Below are 11,944 nucleotides of genomic sequence, written 5' to 3' on the forward strand. Positions count from 1 at the left end.
TTGAGAGCAACTAATAAATTTTGCATTAAATTTAAAGAACAGTCAATATTTTGTTACGAACCAAATTCCATCAACTCAGTTTATCATTACATAATAGTGCGAGATAGCTAATCGACTTAACCAAGTGCGGTTTGGTTAAATTTTTATGTTTTGATTTCAGTAACCTTTCTGTATTTCTGTAAACTTAGATTTTATTAATTTTTGTTATCTTTTGTGTTTGTTATAATTTGTATTCAATTTTTTTTTTTGCTGTAATATCTCGAGATACGCCAAAACTTTATTTGTGCATGATTGTATTTTATATCTTTGTAGAGGTATTTTCTAATTATATTTCTGCTTATTTTTATATGTATACCACCATTTCATAGTTGTTGGTGTATTTTTATTACTTGTGTTGCATTCAGAAGCGTCATAATTTTGTTGTTGAATATATTGTTATTGTTTTATGTATGTATTTTATTTGTCGACTCCTAACAAAGTTCCCTGATATAACCATAACTCTGAATATTTGCTTTTTATCTTTAAATATAACTATACCTTTGACCAGTAGACAGATCAGGCTGATTAAGTTTCGTAGGTAAGTAAGTGTAATACCTGATATATTTATTTTTTGTTTGTTTATGTACAGTGTTGACCAAATTTATTTAGTAATTAACTGTGATATGTTTTCTTGGGTTTGATCTCTGAACCTAAATATCTTTCCTTATCTCTTTTCTTTTCTAAGGTTTCTTAATTTTCTCCGTAAACCCCAAAAAATTAAGTGGCGCCCTGTTCCCTATCTTATCTTATGGGTAATTTTACCCATCTATCTATTTGGTTATTTCTGTATCTTTTCCAATATCTCTTATCGTATCTTTACTTATTTTGTCCGTTGGACCCATTCCTAGTTCCAAAAGCTAGGTTCGAACCCAAGACTCGCTCTCCACCAACCATCTGGCTGCCGTCCGTAGTGTCTCCATTGGTGACCTTTCTAGCACCATCCAAAAACGGTTTCCGAGGTTACAATGGTTGACACTTTTTTTAAGTTGAGCGCAGATGTCGAAAGTTAAAACTAAACATTACTTGCTGACAGAACGAACCAATTGATTTTTAAACGTCCTGCGCGATCTCTTGGTAAGAGGAAAAGGTTCTGCGCCACCGTTTAATTCAATCGAACTATTTTTGGTCCCAGAATGTGATTTAATGTATGACTTTCCTTTTTGTTACACCTTGGTACACCCTTATCATAAATGATATAAATCATAAATGATATAAATAGTATGCACCCTTCGGCTCCAATTATTGTAACCGCAGCTGAGGTCGAAATATTATCAGAAATGTGTGACATTCTGATCCTCAAGCCATTACATACATCAACTGAGAAAATAAGTGGAGAAATTGTAGCACTTTCTTTTATAATTAAAATGGTAAATAATTTTTAATCAATTTACCCCTGTTGCTGATACACCCATGGCCGTATCATTAAATTAAATTAAATTTAATTAAATAGCATTTAACACCAAAAAATTGCACACACATTTAGTTTGCCATGTACCGTTGACCTGAGGATGCATAGAAAACTATAGAATGCGAATTCGATCGTCGGTGATGGTATAAATTGATTGCGAGTAAGTCTTATTCTTATTTCTGTTTACCTAAATTGTCTTGGACCCAGATAGGCAAAATATTCAATATTTAAAGAAATGTTTATTTTCAATACTCTAATACTTGTATATAAGAATTTTTCACATTACGTTATTTAGGGTAATGAATTTGTATATTTAGAGCAAATCTAGCTTATTTATAAAATAGATAATATGTTGTTAAATTTACTATTCTCTAGATTTGCCGTATTTGGAGGACAAAGCTGATAACATTGAACCAGAAAGTGATGACGAAAATATTGAGATAGATCCAAAGAGTGTAGCGGGAGTGACTGAAGTACAGACAACGAAAAGACAAATCGCAAGAAAAGGTTAGTTACACTTTGAAGAATTGAATTAATATTACGGCCTATCATTAAGTAATATTCTGTATATATGGTTACATGAAATTTTCCTGCTATTTTGGGACATACAGTATGCGTTTAAATTGTTTTCATTAATAAAGGTAATAATACTAATACTAAATCCAAAATTATATTTCAGTGTCACCTATAAGGAAGAATAGAAAAGAAAAGATGAATTGGTCAAAGGAGGAAAAGTCCGCAGTCCTCATATTTTTCAGAGTGAATCTAAAAAAAGGAATTGTTCCCAATAAAGAACAGTGTATGTAATGTATTGTCGAAAATAAAGCTATATTGGAAAGAATATTAAAGATTGCATCTATAATGAAATTAAAGCTTGTAAAAGGAAAAAACATTAAATTTTATATTATATCAACTGTCAATAAAAAGTACAAAATATGTTCTTTTTACTATGCGTAGAAGTAAATATCACACTATCGTGAACTAAGTAAAAAAAATCGAACCGCAGAAAGTATTATATGCACAACAGGTAAACTCCAATTTTGGAAAGTCGATACTATTTATTGGAATTGGAGGAAAACATAGTCTTTCTACCGTAACGTGTAACAAAATATTATTACTCCTATGTACAGTACTTGATTGACAAAAAATATTCATTATTCTTCGAAGTAGCAGTAGCTTGTGGAGTCAACAAGTCATAGAAAATTAGATTAAAAGTGAGTGATTTTTCTTGTTTTGTTTCTATTTTTTGTAGCCTACCAACATAAATACGTAATTAAACAGTCTGATGATCTGCTTCACATTATTAAAATGCTTCGTAAAATATTTTTTGATAAATTCACTGATAGTGAACGTAAAGTTTGGACAAGACGTTTAAATAATCAAATTTGGAGATTCATTAAAGTAATTAAAAACAATAAACTGCCCATTGGGACAGTTAGAAAATTGTTCTATTTCTAACATAGGTCATTTTAAGCATTTTAGGCAAATTATTTTAAATTTCAATAATAATAAGCATGTTGGGTTCGGGCTTAGTTCAAAATTACACAATAGAGTTAAATGGGAAAATGCCATATCGTGTTTTGCCAGTCGAATTAAAACCGGGGTAATAATAAATTTGATGCATACGGATGTAGGAAAATTTTTGAACGATGCATATACTGTGTTTTCAGAAAAAATACAAAATATTTTGAAAACCAATAGAATATTTAAAATCAATCCTGTATTTTGCGCTGAGTTCATTAAAAAATCGAGTGATAACGAAAGTTTGGATTTAAAATATAATACGAAAAATTCTATTATAGACACATCGACCGATTTACATCTTTGTCCGACCGATTTCATCAATATTAACAAAATGTAAAGGCTGGTCATACAGTATATAAGATCTGACAAGATATTACGATAACGAGTCAAGCGTTTGTGGATGGTTTATCAACAGGGTTACGAGGACCAACGGGTAAAGGGCAACGACTGATTGTCGCCCATATAGGTAGTGAGAGTGGCTTTTTAGACGATAGTGCACTAATTTTTTATCTAAGAAAACGGGGGATTATCATGAAGACATGGACGCCCAACGTTTCTAAAAATGATTTGAATCCCTTCTTTCACGAGTCGAGCCAAATTCGATAATGGTGATGGATAACGCTTCTTATTACAGCCGATTAGAACATCTGCCAACTATGGCTACCAGAAAAGCAGATATGCAGAGTTGGTTAGGACAAAAAGGAATTTCATTTTTTGAGGACATGGTTAAGGCTGAGCTTATAAGTGAAATTAGACAGTATCGTGACAGATATCGCCAGCATGTTGTAGATACAATGGCTTGTGCTAAAGGCATCACTATTTTGAGACTTCCTCTTTACCATTGCGAGTTAAAGCCGATAGAATTATTCTGGGGTCAAATAAAGGGTTACATAGCTCGTGAAAACGTGACATAAAATTTCTGATGTTCACAGTTTGTTAGAACTAGCAATGGAACGCATACGGAAAGAAGATTGGGCTAATATCGTAGCTCATGTGATCAAGGAAGAAGAGAAAATATGGACGGGATGGTAGACACTGTTTCCGACAAAATAATAATAAACTTCAGTGTGACTGAAGATTCCTCATCGGACGAGTCGCTGGATTCCGAAATTTCATAAGCATAACTTAGGTAATTATTTCTTTGCTTTGTAGTCATCTTTCTATATAAATGAAATATAATATTTATTTTGCAAAGTTTTCGGTTTTTTGAAGTATTGCATTAGGCACCCTATAGTAACAATAAAATTTTACTTAATTTTGTTAGACAGCTATAAGATAAAGTTAAAGCGACATACAAAGACAGCTTTGCCATTTAATGCTGATAACTTTATTATTAGTCGAACAAGTAAGAGAAGATACCTTTTACAACATCTTTATGTATAACATTTTACTGCTCTGTTGTGTCAATCGGACCTGCTTAACAGGTTATCGATTTATTTTATTGAAATAGGACGTACGGAATATATCGTATTCATACAGTGAATTTGTTATTTATTTATTTTTATTTTAATGATTTTTGTTAATTTTTGTGACGTATAATGTAAGTTTACCAACTAAACAAAGTTATGCATTTGCAAGAACATATTATTAAAAAAATAAGGTTCCATCCACACATATCATTGAAAAATGATTTATGTTATTGGATAAAGAAATATGTGCTACAGCAGCGATATCTGTGAATATCGTATTACCATCAAATTCGTATTTGTCATCATATATTACATTTTTGTTAATAGCTAAAAATGAAATGATCACTTGGATCTAGGGATCCCACCTTAAATTTTTACCTTTACCATGCGAGCTGCGCGATGCTCCATTACGCATATTATGATTTTAAAATTTTGACTTTTTTGTTCCTCCTAACCTATATCTTTTACCGGTTAAAAAAGAAGATCGATGAAAGTAGTTATGTCAACTTGACAACTTCATAATACATACTCATCATAGACTTATACACGATATTGTACGTATATTATCCTCCTACATAAAATAAATTATTTTCATTGTTATTGTCGTGGATTAAGATCTGCTGCTAAATTATTTAAATGGTTCAGTGCAATGAGCGCAAGAAAAACTTTTCCAACGATTATAATTTGAGAGCTCATGTAAAAAGAAAACATCCAGGTAAATGATTGATTAGATATTTATGTATTGATAATTTTGATAGGCCTATACTTACCACCCTCTTATCTATGGACCTATATTATTTGTTTTTAGATAAATTAGACATTATATGTCCAAGGAAAAGAAATCCCTTGGCCAGGTGTTAATGATTGCAAAGAGTCCATAAATTTTACCTGACTTGATAATTTGAGATCCCACATTAAACACAAACATTCAGGTGAGTTTGTTTTTATTATGTTTAATGTCAACTAAGTACACTAGTTCTTAATAATAGGTCGTTCGTTTGTTCGTGATTAGTTTTATGTACTAAGTTACTGTGTATACCCTTTTTCTAAGTACAACACTTGCACGTCACGATTTATACAAAATGACGTCACTTGTATTTTAAATTTCCAGAACATCAATCTTAGAATTCAACTTTTCCTAACACAGATAATAATAATACGACACCCATACGGAACTGCTCGATCTTTCATAGACGCCAACATGGTATTCTAATAAGAAAAATGTAACCGTGATTACATTCAGAATTTTAGAATTAAATTGAATAAATATACAAAAACATTTCTTATTATCAATAATTTAAATTTTATGCAACAATTGTTTGAAGTTAAATTATCAAAAAAAATCATATTAATTAAATATATTACACAATCGTACGCCATTGATGCGAAAATACTTCATTTTTCAATAATATAAAGGTGCATTGACAAGCATGAGACAGTCACAATGCAGTGTTGTCACTACTTTATAACCTTATACTAAGTCTGTTTTTGTTTACCTTTTTCTGTTTTGATCAATTTGGTACGCAAAAAATATATAACTTTAATAAATCGTCGGTTAAGAGTGTAAATCTAAAAATCTAAAATTTATTAATTCAAAATAGCGTTCGTTGGTGTAAAATACTGAAACGTGAGTATTTCTTTCATAAAATAAAATAATATGAATATTACTATGATTTGTTTTCTGTTATTTTACTGGTTTTGAACCACACGTGTTTGTGCATGGACTTGGCAGCTTTTATTATTTGTTAATTTCTCATGATCAGAAAATGCATGGACTTCGATAGTTCGTTTTCTATCTACTAGCTATACATTTTTTTTGAGTGAATCATAATAATATTGTTATAATAGTTTTAAAATAAATAAACAGAGTTTTCTTTTGGTTATAGATGTCTCGTGGAAAAAAATGGTCGATTTGGTTACTGCTCTTCAAAATGATATTGACATCAATGAAGAATTTTAAGCTCATTCTCCTCTATTGTCAAATTCTACATTTACTGTCGTAGAAAATGTTGTAATAGAAGAAGTTTGTAATGAGTTTTTAACTGCAAAATCGAGTAATGGCGAGGAGTTTTCTGACGAGACCTCAATAATAGAAGAAAACACATTAGTAGCTGATTCTAATGTTATCGGCAGTGACACGAGTTCATCGCATCAGGATACAACTGAGATTGAGAAAAACTTACGTATCAGTAACAGTGAAGATGAAAGTCCATTAAAACTGGTTCCATATTCAGATAGTTCTGATAGTGATTGCGTATTTGAAGGATATCCAACAAAAAGCCAAAAGAGAAGAAAAAGGTAGGTTTCAAGTAGATAAAGAAAATTGGGTTTCACAACAAAATCTTAAACTTACGGAACATGGATCTCCATACCTAGGTCGAAGTCTTAAAAACGGTAAATGGACGAAAGAGAACCACGTACCATGAAACCGAGGTGCTCCTGTAAAAAAAGTACTGGCCAAATGAAGTGCACATTAATTTCAGAAACAGCTCGAAGAAGTATTTTTGATCATTTCTGGAGTTTGGAATGGGGAGCCAAACACTAATTGATAGTGTTGTGTCATTTTTACCAATCAACAGACCAAGAAATAGAAAAAATCGTGACACTTCCAAAAGATCTCAATCAATTCAATATCATTTAAGAATCGATGACAATAACCTAAGAGTATGCAGGACCATCTTCCTTAACACTCACTCAATTGGTAGAATGACCATATTAAAATGGAAAAAGAAATCAAAAGAAGCTAAAGAAAACAGAGGAAAAACAGAAAGAAACGAAAAAAGTAAGCCATTTGAACAGGAGCGGTCAGCGCTAAAAAGTTTTATAGATTCAATTCCTAACATGGAATCTCATTATTGTAGATCAACTAGCACTAAACAATACCTTTTAGCAGAGTGGCAGTCTAAAACAAATTTATACAAATTTTATGTTGATGACTGGTGTAAAACAAAATCTATCAAACCACTTTCTATTACAACTTTCAATGAAGCATTAGATTCCGAAAAGATTTCTTTATTCCGACCAAAAAAAGACCAGTGCCAAAAATGCGCCGCATTCAAAGTAGGGCATATATCTGAGGACGAATACAATTTACATCATATTAAAAAGAATGAGGCACGTCAAGAAAAGGATCGTGATAAAGCTAATGAAACTCTTGTTTTCACTGTTGACTTACAAGCTGTACTAAATCAAGGCTCCTAAATCAAACGTTTCGAGCCTTTACTATAAAACAAAATTGTGTGTACACAATCTTTGTTTCTATAACTTAAGGGATAAAGATGGATTTTGTTACATTTGGAATGAGACGGAAGGTAATGTTTCTGCAGAAGAGTTTGCCACCATCTTTTCCGACTTTATCACCAACAAAATTTTGCCTACACTTGATCGAACTACTGATTACAGAGACACAAAAATAATTTTGTATAGCGATGGCTGTAACTACCAAAATAGAAACGTAACTGTTTCACTGTTAACGCCTTACTAAATACAGCTGTGAAGGAAAACATTACTATTGAGCACAAGTACTTAGAAGTTGGGCACACCCAAAGGAGGCAGACTCCATGCATTCCACAATTGAAAGGTGTTTAAAGAACAAAACAATCAACGTGCCAGCAGATTATTTGGGAATATGTCTATCTGCCCGAAAGATCCCCAAAAAATATAATGTAACTTATTTAAATCATACATTCTTTAAGTCAATGAAGAAACTTGAGTTCCTGAAAAGTATTCGTCCCGGTAAGAAAAAAGGTGACCCAAAAGTAAGTCTTCACAAGTATTTATTTTATGTAAATTCTTATTATGTAATTATTTTAGGTTGTAGATGTGCGTGCGTTAAGATATAATGCAAACGGTCAAATTGATTATAAATTACGGTTTGGCGATGATTGGAAATTATTACCTCAGAGGCTCAGCTCCGGAATTGTACCTTGTTCATTAGTTCAACTAGACCAACTCTATTCTGAAAGACTGAAGATTTCAAGTAGGAAGTATAATGAGCTACAGGATTTAAAACATATTTTACCTAATAACTATCATACTTTCTACGATGATTTACCTCATGAATAATATTATGTAAAACAATAACAACATAATTAAAATGATTTTAAGTCCAAAAGATTTAATATTACATATAAGGAAATTCTGCTAACTCCCAAAAAGTGTAAATAAAAATTAATTGCGTTGATAAAATCGGTTTATGGATGTATACATATATTACTTGGAACTATATTTGATGTTATAAATATTGCTAATTAATAGAACAATGATTTTTCATTGCTGCTACAGTTTTTATGCTCTCCTGTAAAATCAGTTATAATGGACTTAGCAGATTTACACTCTTAACCGACGAAATTGTATTTATAAATACAAAAATTAATATAGCTTGTAAAAACTAATTATTTTTGTGTGTGCCAAAATGCCTAAACCATTTTTAACATTGAATGCTGTGAGGGAGGTAATTTAAAGAATTTAAAATATCTAATTTTGTATTATATCGATACATTTTTGGCAAAGTAACGTAAGTGACATTTTTGGCGAAAATCATGTTTTTCCATTAACCTAACGCTATTATTGTTAAGAAGCTACTGCCAAAGTGTAGTAAGACTAGAATTACTTTAAACCATTGTTTTTGAACTATTTTAAAAACGTATGTCCGGAATTGTTTTAATCATAACCGCAAAAGAAACGCAACTTTAGCACTATTTCCATAATAATAATGTAAGCAAACGTTGTTTACCGCCATAATAACGTAAGTACCGGTCGGTTTCTGTTACTTACGTCAGTTTTTCGCAGTCAGTGTTTGGCTTACGACAGTGACAGATTCATGCTACAATCGACTAAATTATTAATTTGAGGTAAGTTATAACGAAAAACGTGATTTTTTAGTCATATTTAAAAAATATTGAAACCTTAACTAACATTATGTACATATAAAACTCCATTTCATACTTAATTTCGTTTATTTATTACAAATTATTGTGACAACCTAAGAAAAAATTCTGTTCAATTTTTTGTTAAAAATGTTTATGAATTTTAATATAAAATGTAAACTGTTTATGAAACAATAAGTAAAAAATTGTAAAATTATCAATCTGAACTCTTATATCTAGAAAACGGTTGAAGTTAGAGAAATACTGCTTGCATGTTTCTATACTGATTTTCATAGAAGCTATTAGACATTTTAAACATAAATGTTTGGTTACTTTCAGATTATGTCTATGCTTAGTTCAAGAACAAAAAGAATTTTGGCCGCTGTTAACCAAAATGATGAATGGAATAATGTTTATTTTGAGGAAGCAATCCAGTCTATGCCGATATCCATTATTTCAAGTGAGAACCTACATAACTCCGAAAATATTATTATAGAAACTAATTTAGTAAATGGAGACGTAATTCAAATAGATCAATCCATTTTATTGCCTTCTAACAGTTCGAGTCCTTATGAAAATGATCGTAACCATACTACCATGCAAGAAGAAACAAATGTACCAATAAGTAGTGATAGTACAAATGGGACAGTGGGTGTTCAATTCGAACAGGAATGCGGTTTAGAAGAACATTTTCAGCCTTTAATTAATTATTTTAACAATACCGGTACAAAGTTAAACCCTGAGACAAGAATCTGCAATGTTTTTCCAAAACTAGTAGATTATGACTCATATTAATTTAATATTGTTCGATTATACTAACCACCATTGTGTATGAATTGCGAATTATAATGCTTTTTGACTTTTTATCTATCTGGTCTTAAAATGGCATCTAGCACAAAGAAATACATTCCTGGCATGCTGGGAAGATTAAACGACTCAAGAACAATCCCTGCCGGAGGATACGGAGGTAGTGTCAAAAAAGTTAAAACTAAAACGTCTTGATGTTATTTACATCACTGAGACCATACCCTCTAGAGAGCAATCAAATTTAGTGTTTTCATATTTGGATTCTCAAATCTAGAAAATAACGAGCTATTAGGTGCGGTTGTGGGCATAATACTAAACTGCATAGACAAATCAGGAATCCCGAAGTTAACAGAATTAATTTGAAACCTAAAAAAAAAAAGGGGGGTGGTATATGGAGAAGGAGATGATAAATTAGAGAAGAACTAGCAAAGAAGTTATAATAAAAAGAATGGCTTAGCTCAAAAGAACACAGAGACACAAAACCTCAAGCACGAATTCGGGCTAGCCTCACTACACTAGAATTTGGCTTTGAGATAAGGGGAAAAGAGATCTTTTATCCAAAAGAATACAATATAATAATGCACCGGAAAATCTGGAACTATAAAAGGGGTAAGATAAGAGAATATACGGAGATGCCTAGGAAAATACTGAAATGGGCGCCAGCTAATTTCTGAAGGAAATTAACGAAAAAAATAAATGAAGTTATGAACAACAAGGAATAAAGTACTATTGATTTAATACCCTGTAATAATGTTTAAAAACCGAAAAGACACTATTGACCTTGTTCTGCTATATTATAACTGTAAGCAGGAACTGAAATAAAAGCAAAACTACTTGTAACAAATATATTTATAATATTAACAACTAACAAAACTCACCTATATCTATATATAGAAAATATAATTACAGTAGTGGGGCTACGGTATGCGAGGACCAAAAAGCCACGACAAAATGAAGGACCCCCAGTACTGGGCCAAACAAAAAGGTGTATTAGTAAATATATAATCTTTAAAAAAAAACCTGATACATAAATTTCTTCCCTTCCCTTTTAAAACCCGCTATACAAAAATCATGAACCCCTTCCCTATCAATGAATCTAGTTTAATTAATTAATAACTATTTACCTAACTTTTTATAGCTGATACAAAAACTGTAATAAGTACTAACCTTGGTATATGCATACACAAAGTTGTAAATTACAAGAAAAACCTTATTCCTGAGAAACTTGTTGTTAATGTCTGTCACAACACTACAGCTGTCCTGGTTAGGTCCCCTTAAGACTCTAACGGTCCTTGAGGCTCCGAAAAAAACGAATGACGAAGAACGCTGTGGTTCTGGAGACAATCGGTTCCTGGTTACCAATGGGTTGAAGTAGGTGTTTGGTTAAACTACTTCTAATATTAAACGTTATCCTAATCGGGTGAAATCTACAAAAAATAACATTTGGAGAAACATCAAGGCACCCAAAGATGACTGTCAACACATACTCTTACATCGAATTACCACAATAAACAAACATTTTATTTTATCAGCTGACTGTCATCCTGTCTATTTATTGCGTCTGCGCATTTAAAGAATATCTAGTAAATTAGGCATGAAAGTTTTTATACCGAGTAGGTATACAAAAAAACAGAAAAAACTAATTAGGTGTCCGATAAATTTATGATCTAGGCTCAAGGCCACATGATACATATGAGAAAACTCGGATTTTACACTTTTAATATTTCAAAAGACAATGAAAATATCAATAAAATGATAGGCCTATATAACTAAATGATTTAATTGCTCACCTGGGTTTTAAATAATTATTTCAGTAGATTTGGAAGCCGGGTTTTAAATATTCATTTCTGCAGATTTGGAAGCCGGTTTTTTTCAATCAAGATTTTTAT

The sequence above is a fragment of the Diabrotica undecimpunctata genome, chromosome 9 (assembly GCF_040954645.1).
Source record: "Diabrotica undecimpunctata isolate CICGRU chromosome 9, icDiaUnde3, whole genome shotgun sequence".
Taxonomy (NCBI): domain Eukaryota; kingdom Metazoa; phylum Arthropoda; class Insecta; order Coleoptera; family Chrysomelidae; genus Diabrotica; species Diabrotica undecimpunctata.